Consider the following 14562-nt stretch of genomic DNA (forward strand, 5'->3'; position numbering starts at 1 on the left):
CATACAAACAAACACGTTTCATTCCATGAAAAAGAAAGGGGTATGTGACACATTCTTTCTTGTGAATCAAATTAGCTATTTCAAATGAGTTGTTATTTTAAAAACGATCCGTGCTTAGAAAAATATTGTATTTTTTTGTTCCAAGGTCAACATCAATAAAATGGTAAGAAAATTATATTCGAAATAAAAATATGTTGAAAATCAAGTATTAGGTATATCTGAAATATTCTGTATATGTTAATATATTTCCTGGAAAACATATAGCTTTCTCAAGAATTTTCCGATCAAGGTGTAATAAGCCATCACGTGGATAAACACGAGTCTTGCCTCACGCCTATTTGAGCCGCGCTTTTGATCTTGTATCGGCTGTGGATGTTTGCTTTGCCAAGTCTCGAAAAGTCACCAGTACCGGTATTGCAAGACCTGGGGGAGTACAGACGGCGATCATTAACAAGGATGTGTCCACGAGACTCGGGCAAATACAAGTCTCTCCCGCGACGACACTACAACAAATAATACACAGAGAGTACTAATTTAAAGCAAACATTCCTCAGACCAACATAGTACAGACAGAACGATTTTCGCGCCCCTTAAGCCCAACGGAAAATGTGCTCGTAAACTCTAACTAAATGTGAGAATGTGAGAGTGCAAACGGTGTTTAATATTAAATAATATTTATATAACTAATTTAGTAACCAAAATATATTTCAAGATTATATTGTATATTTCCTTATATCATTACTGACTTGGATCATCAGCATATAAAAGATCGTCACTATAATTTTCGAATGTTGTCCTCATGATACATAGATAAATATAATTGGTAAATAAATAAATCTATGTTGCACATCCTTATGTATACTCATCACATAAATAAGAAAATTTTTCAAAAATATTATCACAGCATTATTTTGTTAAAAAATATTTTTGATCGAATATTTTAAAATGTTCTACAAAGGCTGCATACTTCAAGAAGTTTTTAAGTAATTTTTAAAAAAGTACTGGGACCATTTGCACGTAAGTTGTACTATTATTAATAATATCTTACTACTTTATCGTTCCATTTGCTTTAAGAATACATTTTTATTCATGGTTTGTGACTAGTGTTTATTTTTAAGAATTAATATTCGAGAAAAAATTTAAATCGAATATTCTCATTTTTCAAAATATTTTCTGATTTTTCAAAAATTTTCATAGAGCCTTTTTTTTTGAAAATTTAAATATACAATTATTTTTTAAATGTTGTACAACCGCTGCATAAAATAAGTGGGTCTTTGCCAGATGTTCCAAAATATACATATCTTTTTGAAAGTGTTTAATATAGGTCGTTGGAAATATTAAAGTAGTAAAAAATTTCTTTAACTCAAGACCAAGAAAACACACAGGTATATTATAGTTACAAAAACATTATTTTGTTCACTTATATTATATAAAAAAACTAATATTTTGCGCTCATGGTAGTAAAAATTGCATAAAATTATAGTATATAATTATAACCGCAAAATTTGCTTTTCTATAGTGCTAGATACATGGCAACATTTTAGGGCTGTTATTTCTATTAAATTCTTCATGTTTCATTTAAAACGACAAAAAATCCTGCGCTTTTAAATCGAAAAACTTATCACGCGGTACGCAAGCACACACACACACTCGTGTCAGGGGCGCCGCACCCGCGGTCTGCGGCCGGCCGTGAAAGTTTCAAAATGTGATTTAACTTTGCGTCCCCCGCGAGATGGGAATTTTTCTGTCTGGCGGCAGGGAATTTCCACCGAATCCGAAATAGCCCCCGCCGACTTTGCCTATTCGTTTTCGGCGAATTCCAGGCGCGCCCAAGCCGCGACGTGCGGCCAAAAATGCTCCCATCCAGAGGTTGCCAAATAATTGTGACCGCTGTGTGTTCATTGTATGTCGTCCTCTGGTTCGACTTAGACAAATGGCGTTTCGCGAAAGCCCGTCTGGGGAATCCAGCATTAACTCACACCCAACTGCTGGGAAATTATGTACGAAATGACCCTTTTGGAACTAATGACGTGTGTGTACACAGTGCGCGCGCTGGCGAGTCTTCTTTTTTCCTCTTTGTTGCGATCCTGGAGCTAAATAAGAATGTTTCAATTAACCACAATATATTTGTGTTATTTTGAGACACTTTACATTAGGTCAACATTTCGCTACTTTTAACCATTATTAAATATAGATTTATTTTAAATTTAACATCACGACCCTACAGATTTAAACTAATGGCCTAATTAAATACTAACACATATATAGGGCTTTAAATAAAGACGTTTGTATTGTATTTTAGGAGCAGCTTATTTTTGTATAATAGCATTTAGTTGACTCAATAAGCTAATAGAAACTTTGTGGGGATCGATATAGTTGTCACTAGGAATTGCAATAATACCGGTATTACCGGTAATGACTGTTATTATTATTTTAATTAATTGTTCGAAAAAATAATCAGAGCACCGGAAAAATTGTAATTCTGTTTTTTCAAACTGCAACATATTTTTTTTTAAAAACAGATTAAGATGTTATTTATATATAATATTTTATTTTAATTATTGCACTTTTAATATATATTGAGATTTTTTTGTTGAAAAATCATTGCTTTGCATTTTTTAAATAATTGTGTTATACATACATATGTACATACGTATATGTTTTAAAAATTTGCATCCTTTTTTGTGCTATCAATGATGTAAGATAATAAAAAGCAATAATATTTGGTTGTGACAACAATAAAAACTATTAATATATTCCTCATATTTATTTATTAATAAAAGATAAAACAAGTTGTATGTAAAAAAAACGCACGTCAACACATTTTAAATATCACTAATTTTAATAATATTGACTAGTACAGTCTATTTTAGTTAATAATAGAAAAAATAACATTGCATAATTTTCCCATAAAAAGGATTTAAAAAAAAACATATTTCACGCAAATTTTTCAAATATGTTTTTAATTAAATATAAATATTCTGACTTACTTATTGCTAATATTTACCACTGTTTAGTAAAGCATATTCTGCGGACTATTTGGGTAAAGATATGTCTGAATGGGAATAAAAATGTACAAATAATAAATATAGGTTTTTTAGGATTACAAAAAAATTTTAGGAATTTTCCAAAAATTTTACTTTACCCAAATATAATTATTAAGCCTTAAATATAATAGTTGTTTTTATTAAAACTGCAATATTTTACGTTAAAATTAAAAAATCCCATACACAACATATTATGCAATGCACTTGGGCGTTGATAACACACGTTTCATAATTTGATAAAATTGCGTGTAGAAAAAATATAACAATTTTATCGTACGCGTGTAGGCGCCCTGAAGATAACGTGGTATCGTTTCGCGGGAATGATTGAAGCATATCCTGGCGAGGCAATGTGTACATTCTCATGTAAATGACGGTATTTAATACCGTCTTCTTGGCAGCCAAAACATGACCTCCAGACTGGAGATAGAGTAAATAAAGTCTGGTGGATTCTTGGACCGAGTCGTACACATTCAAAAAGGACCGGCGAATTTTTCACTTTTTTCCTTTTCATCCATCTTGTCTTTTCTTCTCTCAGGGAGGAGAAATTAAAAATTCATAAAGAAGAAAAGCATCGCGTTCTTCACAAGGGTGTGAGTCACGTAGGTACACATATAGTGAGAATCTTCGTTATGAGATGTATTACATTGCGTGTTAACACTTTACCGACCGCTCACGCCATATGGAGTGCGAGCCTGCCGAACGTTAAATACCGCGCACGCCATAAGGAGTGAGCGGTAGCTATGATTTCGTTATCAAATTAAAAATATATGCTTAAAGATTTTTTAAGATTTTTTTAAAAAAAAAATTAAATATTAGTATGAAGTTTCATTTGATATTGAAAAAAAATATTTAATTACTGTGCCTGGCCTTATTATTAGACACGTTTGTCTATATATTATAATTTGTTTATATATTATAATTTTTAAAGCAGAAATTCGTTTTTTTGCTATTTTATTATTTTTTATAGCATTAGTTATTGAAAAAGAACTAATTTAGTTGTGAGAAGTCATAAATTCTATTTTTTTAATTCAAAACAAAAATAAAAATATTTTTCACTATGCAATTCGGGACTATATTTAAAATATTTTGTATGTCCTTCCTTAGATTAAATAAGTGCCTGAATTTACTTTATAAACGTTGTTTAATTTTTTAAGGTTCAAAGTATGATTCTATTCCCGAATCACCTTCTCGATTAACTCTCTTTTAGTGGTTATTTCGATTTTATCAATCTCTTCTTCAAATGCTCCCAAATATTCTCGACGGTATTTTTGTTTTGCAAGTATGCAAAATATCTTCCCAGTGTTATCAGTAAAAATTAACAACAAAATCATATATAATAAAGATATAGTTCAAATATAATTGAGCTGCCTTTGTATTTCTTTACTTGTGTCTTATAATATAATCAGGTATTGTTTATCTATACAAATTCGAAAATCCATTTAAAAAATATATATTTATATCAAATATATTTTGTAAATTCTTTCTACTTTGCATTTTTTTAAGTACACTAACATTTTTTGTGAGTTAATCTATTAGATAGTACCGGATTCCCGAATTTTTAAATTGACAGATTAGCGAGATTATATCGTATTTTTTCTGTCCTGTAATTTGGAAATTTCGACCGTTTATTTTATTGAGTGAATTTTATCTATCACGAGATAGCACCGATTTACTGGAAGTGATTCTCAGAAGTGACTCTTTTTTTGAAATTGGGAATTTCTTTTGAGATAAAAAATAATATGATGCACTTAAAAAAATATGAATAATAATTCAGTTTAGCTAACGCTGTCGTGTAAATCGCATCTTGTTTTCGTGTGCTCGAGTGAATATTCTAAAAATAATAAAAAAATAAAATAAATAAAAGGAACTTTGTGCTGCAGTGATTCTTTAAAAATATTACGCTTACGCCTCTTTATAAAATATACTGTCTATAAAAATATAAATACAGTGTATTTTATATAACAAAGTGTTAAAAATATAGTTTTTATTTAAATATAATTATAACCCAAATAAATAAATGGCAGAAGATAGTTTTGTAGAGAAAATTACGCGGACAATGATTCAAATATTCCCAGTGATAACGAAAACTTTAGTGATAGTGATACAAGTTCGATTGTTCATGAAAGAAATCGTCCTCGAGTAATGATGCCTATTAGCGATGGAGAAGATACTGAGGATGATGATATTCCATTAGATTGGTGTGAAACTGATACACCTAGGCATAACCAGCCATTTGAAGGATTGTCGGGAGCAACTTTTGATGTTGTTATCACGCGCCCTGAAGAAATCGCCGAAAAATTTATCGGTGATGACCTGTTCCGCATTATTGCAGAAGAAACAAATAGATACCGTGCTCAAACTTGGAATAAGTACAAACAAGAAGTTAAAAATATTATACAAGAAAAAAATAAGAATATGTGGGGCTTACCGGATATTCTAAAAAAGGCTAAACTACGAATATTTGAAAGTAAATATAAGCGAAACGGGGAAATTTTATTACAATTGTGGAAAACAGTAAAGAGTAGAGATATTCGAATGATATCAACAATCCATAATACAAATATTGTAAACACTGAAAAAACTGACAGAAGAACTGGGCTGCGTATAAAAAAACCAATTTGTATAATTGATTACAATAAATACATGAAGGGAGTAGATCGGGCTGATCAATACCTTTCGTACTATCCAATATATCGTAAAACTAAAAAATGGACGAAAAAAGTGGCCATGTATTTATTTAACTGTGCATTATTCAATGCATTTACAGTGTATAGAAGTGTAAATTCAAACAGCAATATAAAGTTTTATGATTATTTAATGAAAATAGCAAAATATTGGATAGAGGAAAAAACACCAGAAACAGAAACACCAACAATTTCAGAAATGTCTGAAAATTCACAACCGACATCCACATTCGCCACTGCTCCCTCATTTCAAATGCTTTCAGGCAGTTTAAAACAACACCAATTAGTCAGGATATCATCTACTAATGAGCGTAAATGAAGAAGATGCATAGTTTGTGTCGCACATAAAATAAGAAAAGATTCTCTTTACATGTGCAAAGAATGTAAAGTAGCTTTACATATTGGTGAATGTTTCTCCTCGTATCATTTGAAGAAACATTACTAGGTAAATAATAAAAATAACGTTTGTGAATTTTGAATTTTATTTTTTTGATAATTCGTATTCGTATTATTTTACAATTAAATATTGTGAAAAGTGAATTACAAGGGAAAGACATTGAATAATAATAAAGTGTGTACCTGAAATATTCCGTATTAGTGTGGAGAAATTTATAATGGTGAGTGCACTTTAAACTTGCATTATATAAATAGTTATTGTGAAAAGTGATTTACACGTGAAAGACAATGTACAATATCTGTGTATGTGCCTGGAAGATTTCGCATTACGATGGAGCGAATTACAATGGTGAGTGAATATTTTATTGCAATTGAATTATATATCAGTAAACTCATATTAGTAAAAATGTCATTTCTCATTTTTGTAGATAATCATTTGCACAAAATATCACAATACGAAAAAAAAGTGTGCTTGAAAAAAGTTTTTTTAAATTTGAAAAAGTTTGAGAACCGCTGGATGACTCAATTTAAATTATTTTTATTTAAATTTCTAGGTTATTCATTTTTATAATTTTAAAATCAAGATAATCATTTTAAAAATCTAATAATAAGGAAATGTAATAATAAATTTTTATTTCCGGCGATCCACATGTTGAGAACCACCTAATAATGACTTAAATTGATGCATTGATACATTTTTAACATGTTTAGAAAAATTCAACTAAATATTCGGACCGTATCAAAAAATACATAAATTTAAATAAAAAAGGTAAAATTCATGAAGATTTGCGAAAAGGTGCCGGTATTTAGCGTAAGTCTGGTAGTGAGCCTGCCGGTCGGTAAAGTGTTAAAGAAAGCTTTTCGTTTTAAAGTACGCGAGTATACATAAAATATTAATACAACATTTTTTTTTAGAATAACCATAATCTTTTTTTTTAAATGTAAATAATTATCATTATTGTAAATAAAAAACGTTACGTAAAAAAAGTAACAATTATGTGTTTAAAATATTTTTTGACCCTCATGGGTGCTAATTTTTAATTTAAGACATTTATTTTGAAATTATGTACAGTTTGTATTATATATATTATATTAGTCCTTTTTTCGTATTTGCGTATGAAGGATCCAGTCGTCTCGAAAGCGGTTTGAATTCTAGATTTCGAACGTCGAGCTAGACCAGAGGTTGACTTGGAGAGGTGTGTGATTGTTTCTTTTCTTTTAGATGTTTAGAAGTTGATCTGCGTCCACTTAGTATCGGTTTTGTACAAACTCAGTAAGTTCAATTTAGAGAGCCTTGTTAAAATTATATCCGTGTTTAGTTTAAGTCTTTAAGAAAAAGCTACCATTGGTTCCTGTTTGTCAGCCTTTTATACACTTTATACACATGGCACCTCCAGGGAGAAGCTTAGGGCTCGCCTCCTATTGCCACCATTATCAATTACTAATCTGGGTGTGAGCATTGCGTTTGTGGATTGCCATCTGTGTTGTTTTGCGGTATATGAAAACGGCTGTTTAAATTTAAAAGTTATTATGCCAATCTTTTTAAATTTATGTCGAGAAAATATCAACTGGGATGGTAGGAGTTTTCTATTGGCATCGAGGACCTCAAGAATAAAATTGTGTGACATTTTATTTCAATGAAAAGCAATCGGTTATTAAAAGGCCATTTCCATATAAAATTAAGTCGAGGGAATCCAAAAGCATATATAAAGATGTTTAAATGATTTGTTGTTTCTTTATGTCATTATTGAAAAATAGAAATAGCAATGGATCCAAGTTGACTCTTGGTGTGCTCCAGTAAAGGTAGAACATGTAAAATCGAATGAAACATATTTTGTCATCAGCCATTTATTTCTTATAATAATTATTTTAATTAAATTATGTGGAAAGGTTCAGGGCCAAAACGTCACTAGTACTCATTTAGCATATTTGATAGTGGTATTTATTTACTTTTTTGTATATAAGTTATAGTCCGTTTTTCCACAACCGTATTCAAATTGTATTTAATTATTATTTTTTGATTAGTGAATTGCTTCAGCTAGTTCCAAAACATCACAAGTCGTTCATGAAAATGAACCCCGATTATTTCTCTAATGTACAATACAATAAATACCAGTTCAGCTTCAACGGGGCGTGAAGCTAAACTAATATTTATTGTATTTTTTAAAAATTAATAAAAATTTGGATTTACATATTATCTTAGTAGCATAAATATCGTAATACTGTGTTCAATTTTTAAAATTTAATTAGTGATGTATTCTTTGTCGTTTAATTAATATCAAACCTGTAGTTAGATCACTTTACGTAGGGCGCATCAAACTATGATAATTACAAGGCCACACACGCCTCGTAAACCGATTTTTGTGATTTTAGTTTTACCCTCTTTCTCTCGGGCCTTTTCTTATTGTCTCTCACGCACGCGGCGCAATTGCGGCCCGCGTGCATAATATATACAGGGCCGCAATCGGGCTAGAAGATCGTTTAGCCGCCGGGGCGCTCGGTTTTTCCCCAGAATAAATATTCCCGCGGCGCCTCGCCGAAAATCCCATTTTCCTCGGGAAATCTGACGCCGCCGGGAGAAAAAACGCAGAGTTAATGAAAGCTCAGTGTTGCTGGTGTGTGTGTAATATTTTCGTCGGCACCTCCGTTGCGAGATTTATCCACCTGGTGCCCGTTTAGGATACGGTTATGATGTACATAAAGGCCGTGCGAGGGGCGTAAGATGTTTATTAAAACCAAATCCCTGGAAACGATGCCGTGAATCAAACTCCTATCTCGCTTGTTTCCAACTAGCTTCACTCGCCGTGTAATGTCTGTTAATGAACGTAAAAAAAAGCGATAAAGCTCTCGCTACATGTATCGACTGAGCTTTAAGCACGCCATCAAACGGCACAGATGCCTTCATAGAGGAGGCCCTTCACTTCTTTAGTGCCAAGCGAAAGCTTAAATTTAGTATTAAGAATGGAGATTTTTTTTGACAGTGCGTATTTTTATCTTAACGGCGCGAGCGAGCTACAAAACGAGTCTTGAACTACTAATAAACTGACAATGACTCGATTTCATTGACAGGTTAAGAAGCGGTTAACAAAACAAGCTCAGTCTTGATATGCTAGATATATAACGTTTAAGAACTGGGTGTCAGCCCGTTGAAAATCAATGATTGTAAAATTTTATATTATTAATTATATAATTATTTATACTTTAAACTTAACTTTAAAACCTAACCAATTTACAAATTAATTGCATAATTTAATTTAATATTTATACTGCCATTAAATTTTTAGTCTTATCAAAATGTTATATATTATATTTTGAAGGACGAAAATTGTTTTATTGTGTACACGGAAAACACAGAAATAATCCAGCTAAGCCTGTATATATAATCCTAAGGTACATCTGAATTGATCAGGGGTTATGTTGAGTTTCCTACCCTCGGGGTTGATATGACGAACAGAATGGAAAGGTAGCACCGGAACCTGATTATCCGTATCGATACAATCTTTGCAAACAAAAAGTAACTCCGGCTACGGATAACCCAGTTTCGGATGCTTGTTTCAATATTAATCAATAACCTTCGACTGTTTTATTATATTCGTGATCAATGACACTCATTGGCTTGTTTACAATATACTCGAACGGTGGCATGACAGAATTTTATACCTATATATGTATTATATATAAATTATGATTCGTTCTCCGGTTGATTTTGATGCGGTATCGTTTACACACAGTATCGTGTTTGCAGCAATTCAATACATATTGACTTATGTAAACGGCGAATAGGCCCGAAATAATACTCGTTTTGCCGTAAACAAACTTGACGAATTACTACTGCGTTACGTGATTGTTGTGTCAGTGGGGTTTATTAAACAAACGACAAGCAAACGTATTATAAGGCCGTGATTAAATTTGTACCATTTATATAACTAAAATTAAGTGAGGAATAACAAGCTAGTTTGCATTATATCAACAGATTATTTATAAACATACAAAAGACATTCAGAAAGTACATAAAATATTCTTAAGACATTTCCCGCAATATATTTTTTAAGAAATCCAAAATAATAATTTTATTGAACGTTCTTTATTAAATAAGTAACTATTGATTTATTGTCAATAAAAAATATGCGAAATAATTTTTCTTCCATTTTTTAAAGTTTTACAATGTGTTATCTAGTAAATCAAATGTGCAGCGATCTTCCAGCCAATCCCTGCAGTCGCTTCGTAGAACGGCTAAATAAATCTACGCCTTTAGAAAGCGACGTTGGTATTCTATCTTACAGAAATATCACGGACGTGATGATTTATGATATCCATGACCGTTTCGACACGAAGGAATTTTCTTAACGTCGGAGAATACTTACTGTGAACTCGTGTTATGTGCGGTCCCCAAATCTTTGTCTCCATTGTTAATAAATGATCGTTTTTGGTCACAGTCATTACCCCGAGCTTAGGGTTTCAGACAATAACCCTTTTGAACGTAAACCCATCTGTGTGTGGTCGCTACAATTGTATGCATAATATCTAATTTGTTTTGAAATCGAAAAAAAGCAAATGTGTTTCTTCAGGATAAGCCAAAAAAGTTAATTTAATATGTTAGAATTAAAATTATGGACAAAAATAACTGTTAGTTACCGATTGATTGCTTTGTGCAGCTCAATGTATCTTAATCATAAATTTATTGAATAAAATAGAATTTTTCGTTAAAAAATATGCTCCACCATACCAAAATCTATTTATTTTACATTTATTTAATGACATGTTTATTGATGTTTTTGAATGTATATAATAAAAAATTTTGATAAATTATTTGTACAAAGTAATTATAAATAAACTGTTAAATTCTGAAGCTCGCTGGTGTTTTCTTTCATCAATTAATACGTGCAGAATTTCACATAGGTTATTAACAATAAAAACACACTAGGTATTCGGGTTATGGATCATATTTTTCGGTGGCATTGACCCTTGGCATTAGACAATCTGCGGTGGAGTCTTAAATGGAAGCCTCCGGCCAAGAACGATTTTTTGGTAAATAGCATCTAACTGTGGTGTTGACCTGCTAATATACCTTTAATGAGAATACTTAAAAGGCAAGAATTAAAGAATCCCTGGCGTCAGATCAAAAAAAAATACTACCCTCTCTGATCTGGTCGACGACCTGAGATTCAAGTTTCGACATGGCTCAAATGATATCTCAGATGACTTGTAAAAGTAGGGTTTCTCAGAAGCACTCGGAAACGTGTGATAAGCCAATTATTTTATATATTTTTTTTAATAATATCTAAATTACACTATCATATATTTTTAGAAACTAGTTTTAAAGTGGTTTCGAGAAAGTTGGAAATTAGTTTGAAATGTATTGTAGTTTCCAGAATATCGTTATCTTGTTAGGTTAATATTCCCCACATATGTTGTTATTATTTCACCAGTAACAATAGATTGCTTTCCACTACTTTAGTTATCATTATAGTCACATGTTTTTATTTAAATGACACCAACTTTTCCTGTTCATAGCACCATTGCCTTCATAAGCAAGTTAAGGACAAATTCAGCAACAATTGCTTTTAAATGATTCTAGCATTTCGCAAAATTAGGAATTGCTAAAGCTTATTTAAACATGTAATCCAAATTTAACGTTACTGCGACTGACATGTGTAAACTTTGTCACACAGACAACAGTATCGTAACCTTGTATCTTTACTTTCTGAATATTTTCGCAATAAACAATTTATGCGTTTATTATTTCAATAAAAATCAATGCTGTTATCAATCTTAAACTTTATATCATACACGTGAATGCACATTTAACATGGAGCTGTGTATACATCGCATATACGAGATTGTGAATATTTGATGAGATAACTTTAAACGAGCGGCGCTGAACTGCGAAAATAATAATGGAATTCATTAAAGTGTATATATGGAGTCTATTCTCGTCTATTTGCAATAGAAATATGAGCTTTCTTCAGACACTGAATCGCGGCGTCCGACAGTTGTAAATAAATAAGGGAACAGGCGTAATGCTACACAGACTCTTCACTGAAAACACACACACCTACATATAAACATGAATATGTCTGGCGGACCCTAAGGTCGTTCGTCTGCTCTGCTAAATGCATAATCTCTTAAAAAGCTCTTTAGAGTGCATCTTCTCCCTGGTGATGCGCTCGTATAAAACAATAATTCCTGTCTTGTGATATTTCTCCTATAAACGCTTTTTACATATCAAAATAAGCTTGGGATTGTTGCTTATGTACATATGTATATAGTCAGAATATTTTAATATTCTGACTCGAAAAATGTACCTATATTCTAAAATAATATAAATATTTTATTAAATTAACTTTGATTTTCAATGGCCTATTTTAAAAAGCAAATATATATTACCAATTTTTTAAGTAAAATTATATTTATTCTACGTGCTTACAAAAACACGCAGCATGCATAATCATTCATTTTACATATAATAAAAGTAAATCAAATTCTAAATTGTTAAAGCTTAAAGGGTAATCAAATATAACATTTAACTCTAATTATCATTAAAACTTTTTTTTTAAACATAAGGAAAGTTTTACCAAAACAATGCTACACAGCTAAATAGCACACAAAAATATTTTTGAAATTCAAAACAACACATCTATAGATGATTACAAATTACTTATTAAAAATAAACATTATTACAAAGAATATATAACAATCTCATGAAAAAAATAAGAATTAAAAAAGTCAATTTACGCATTAAATATCTTGAAACAAATGTACTAGTCAACCAAATGCGCTTCTGCGCATTCTTAAGATAGCATTTAAGAAAAAATAGTTTTAATAATAATTACGACCTTTTAATAAGGTTATTAAAAATAGCAGCTCCTAACAATTTTTTATTCACTTCTGATTTGGCAAAATTGTGTGAAACAGTGTATAATATATACAAAAAACAAATTAAAATATTTTATTTTTTTACACAAAAGCAGATATTTTCTCCGAAATTACTAAACTGATTGGAATTCCATGAAATTTTCTAACAACAATTTTATTGCATTTTTGAGAGCTCTTCTTAATAATAACAACATACAGTATTTATACACACATTTCAAAGTCAAATTATATTACGTTCTCGTGTAATATTATTTATATTAATACTTCTAAAAAGTAATATTTAGAGGTACTAGAAAATTCAATCACTAACCTACACATGCATATATGGTTAAGAAGAAAAATATTTCATTACTTCAAATAAGCGGCATTGCTGCCTCTTACCGGTTTTTCATAATAAAATATAAAATTTTTGCACACTTCAAAGCCTCTTTGGTGTGTGTTTTTTGATATCAGCATCCCTTTGATATCGAATTTTGTGCACAAATAAAATATTTCGCCATATTCACCGACGTAATGGCGTATGTCGAAATCCCGACGGTGAATATTGGTGTACTCTTTTCATGCTCGAATTTATTACCGACGTCCCACGAATATACTTTTGTAGTGGTTCGTGGTTATAGGTATTTTTAATACAATCACTGACATTTTTTAGTCTGTGTATCAATGTTTTTTACGATTACAAAAATATATGATAAGTCATATTTTGCTAATTGCTTGCATGAGTTGTACATATACGTATTATATTTAAGATTAATAAAAAAAACTAGGACGTCTATCTAGAATAAAGCCTAGTTTTCTTCTAAGATAAGGCACTAACAAGAGATGTTTCCAGAAACATTTTTAGTTGGCATTGCTTGTGATCTCTATGCATGGACTTCGTCTTGCCCATTTCACAGTTACTAACCTTCTTCCTTTTTCACTGAAACGGTAAAAAAAATCTCTAGATGCCAAAATTCAAGTATATGTTGCATATATCGATTTTGAGAAGGTTTGTCATAAGTTAATTTTAAAAAAATGTTGGACCTCAGTATACCTCTTTAATTTAAATAAAAGTGAAACAGCATATATTTTTGATTTAGAATAAAGGCTAGATGGCTTGCCTATATAATTTAGGTACTCGTACCATATAGGAACATCGAAAAAAAACCATGATGTAATTAGACGTATATGTTTTTTTTTCGAAACTTTTCTAATGTTTTATACTTTGTATGTGGGTTGAAATGAATAAATAATATATGAGATCCGAGCTTCGATACTAATCAACCAAGAATAGCGACGGCAAAATACTAACAACAACAACAAGTACGTGTGCCTGAAGAAAAAGAGTCATGAATTTATAAAGGTTATCTCCGGCTGGCAAGGAGAGTGTAAACCTTTAGCCCGAAATCCGCGGGCACGCTAACGATCACACATAAAAAATAATGCTTATCGTCACAGAATGTGATCCCGCCACATAAACCCGGCCACCCCACGGCGCTAAGATAACCGCTCCGAGCGCGGGTCTAATGTGTGAGCATATATGCCTGGAAAATTTTCACAATTTTTCCGAGCCCTCTCTT

At 31.3% G+C, this 14562-nt stretch overlaps 2 long non-coding RNA genes across 2 annotated transcripts; both read left to right on the plus strand.

The window, feature by feature from the left end:
- The first annotated feature begins 326 nt into the window (after positions 1-326).
- LOC148226202 (uncharacterized) lies at positions 327-8226 on the plus strand. Its single transcript, XR_015812212.1, has 2 exons — positions 327-3695; positions 6973-8226. It is a non-coding gene; the product is annotated as an uncharacterized LOC148226202 (long non-coding RNA).
- Positions 3713-6928, plus strand: LOC148226203 (uncharacterized). The gene is made up of 2 exons (XR_015812211.1): positions 3713-6476; positions 6556-6928. It is a non-coding gene; the product is annotated as an uncharacterized LOC148226203 (long non-coding RNA).
- Positions 8227-14562: the final 6336 nt, after the last annotated feature.

Source organism: Plectrocnemia conspersa, unplaced genomic scaffold (assembly GCF_051122295.1).
Source record: "Plectrocnemia conspersa isolate PC_06_02 unplaced genomic scaffold, ASM5112229v1 ptg000014l, whole genome shotgun sequence".
Classification (NCBI taxonomy): domain Eukaryota; kingdom Metazoa; phylum Arthropoda; class Insecta; order Trichoptera; family Polycentropodidae; genus Plectrocnemia; species Plectrocnemia conspersa.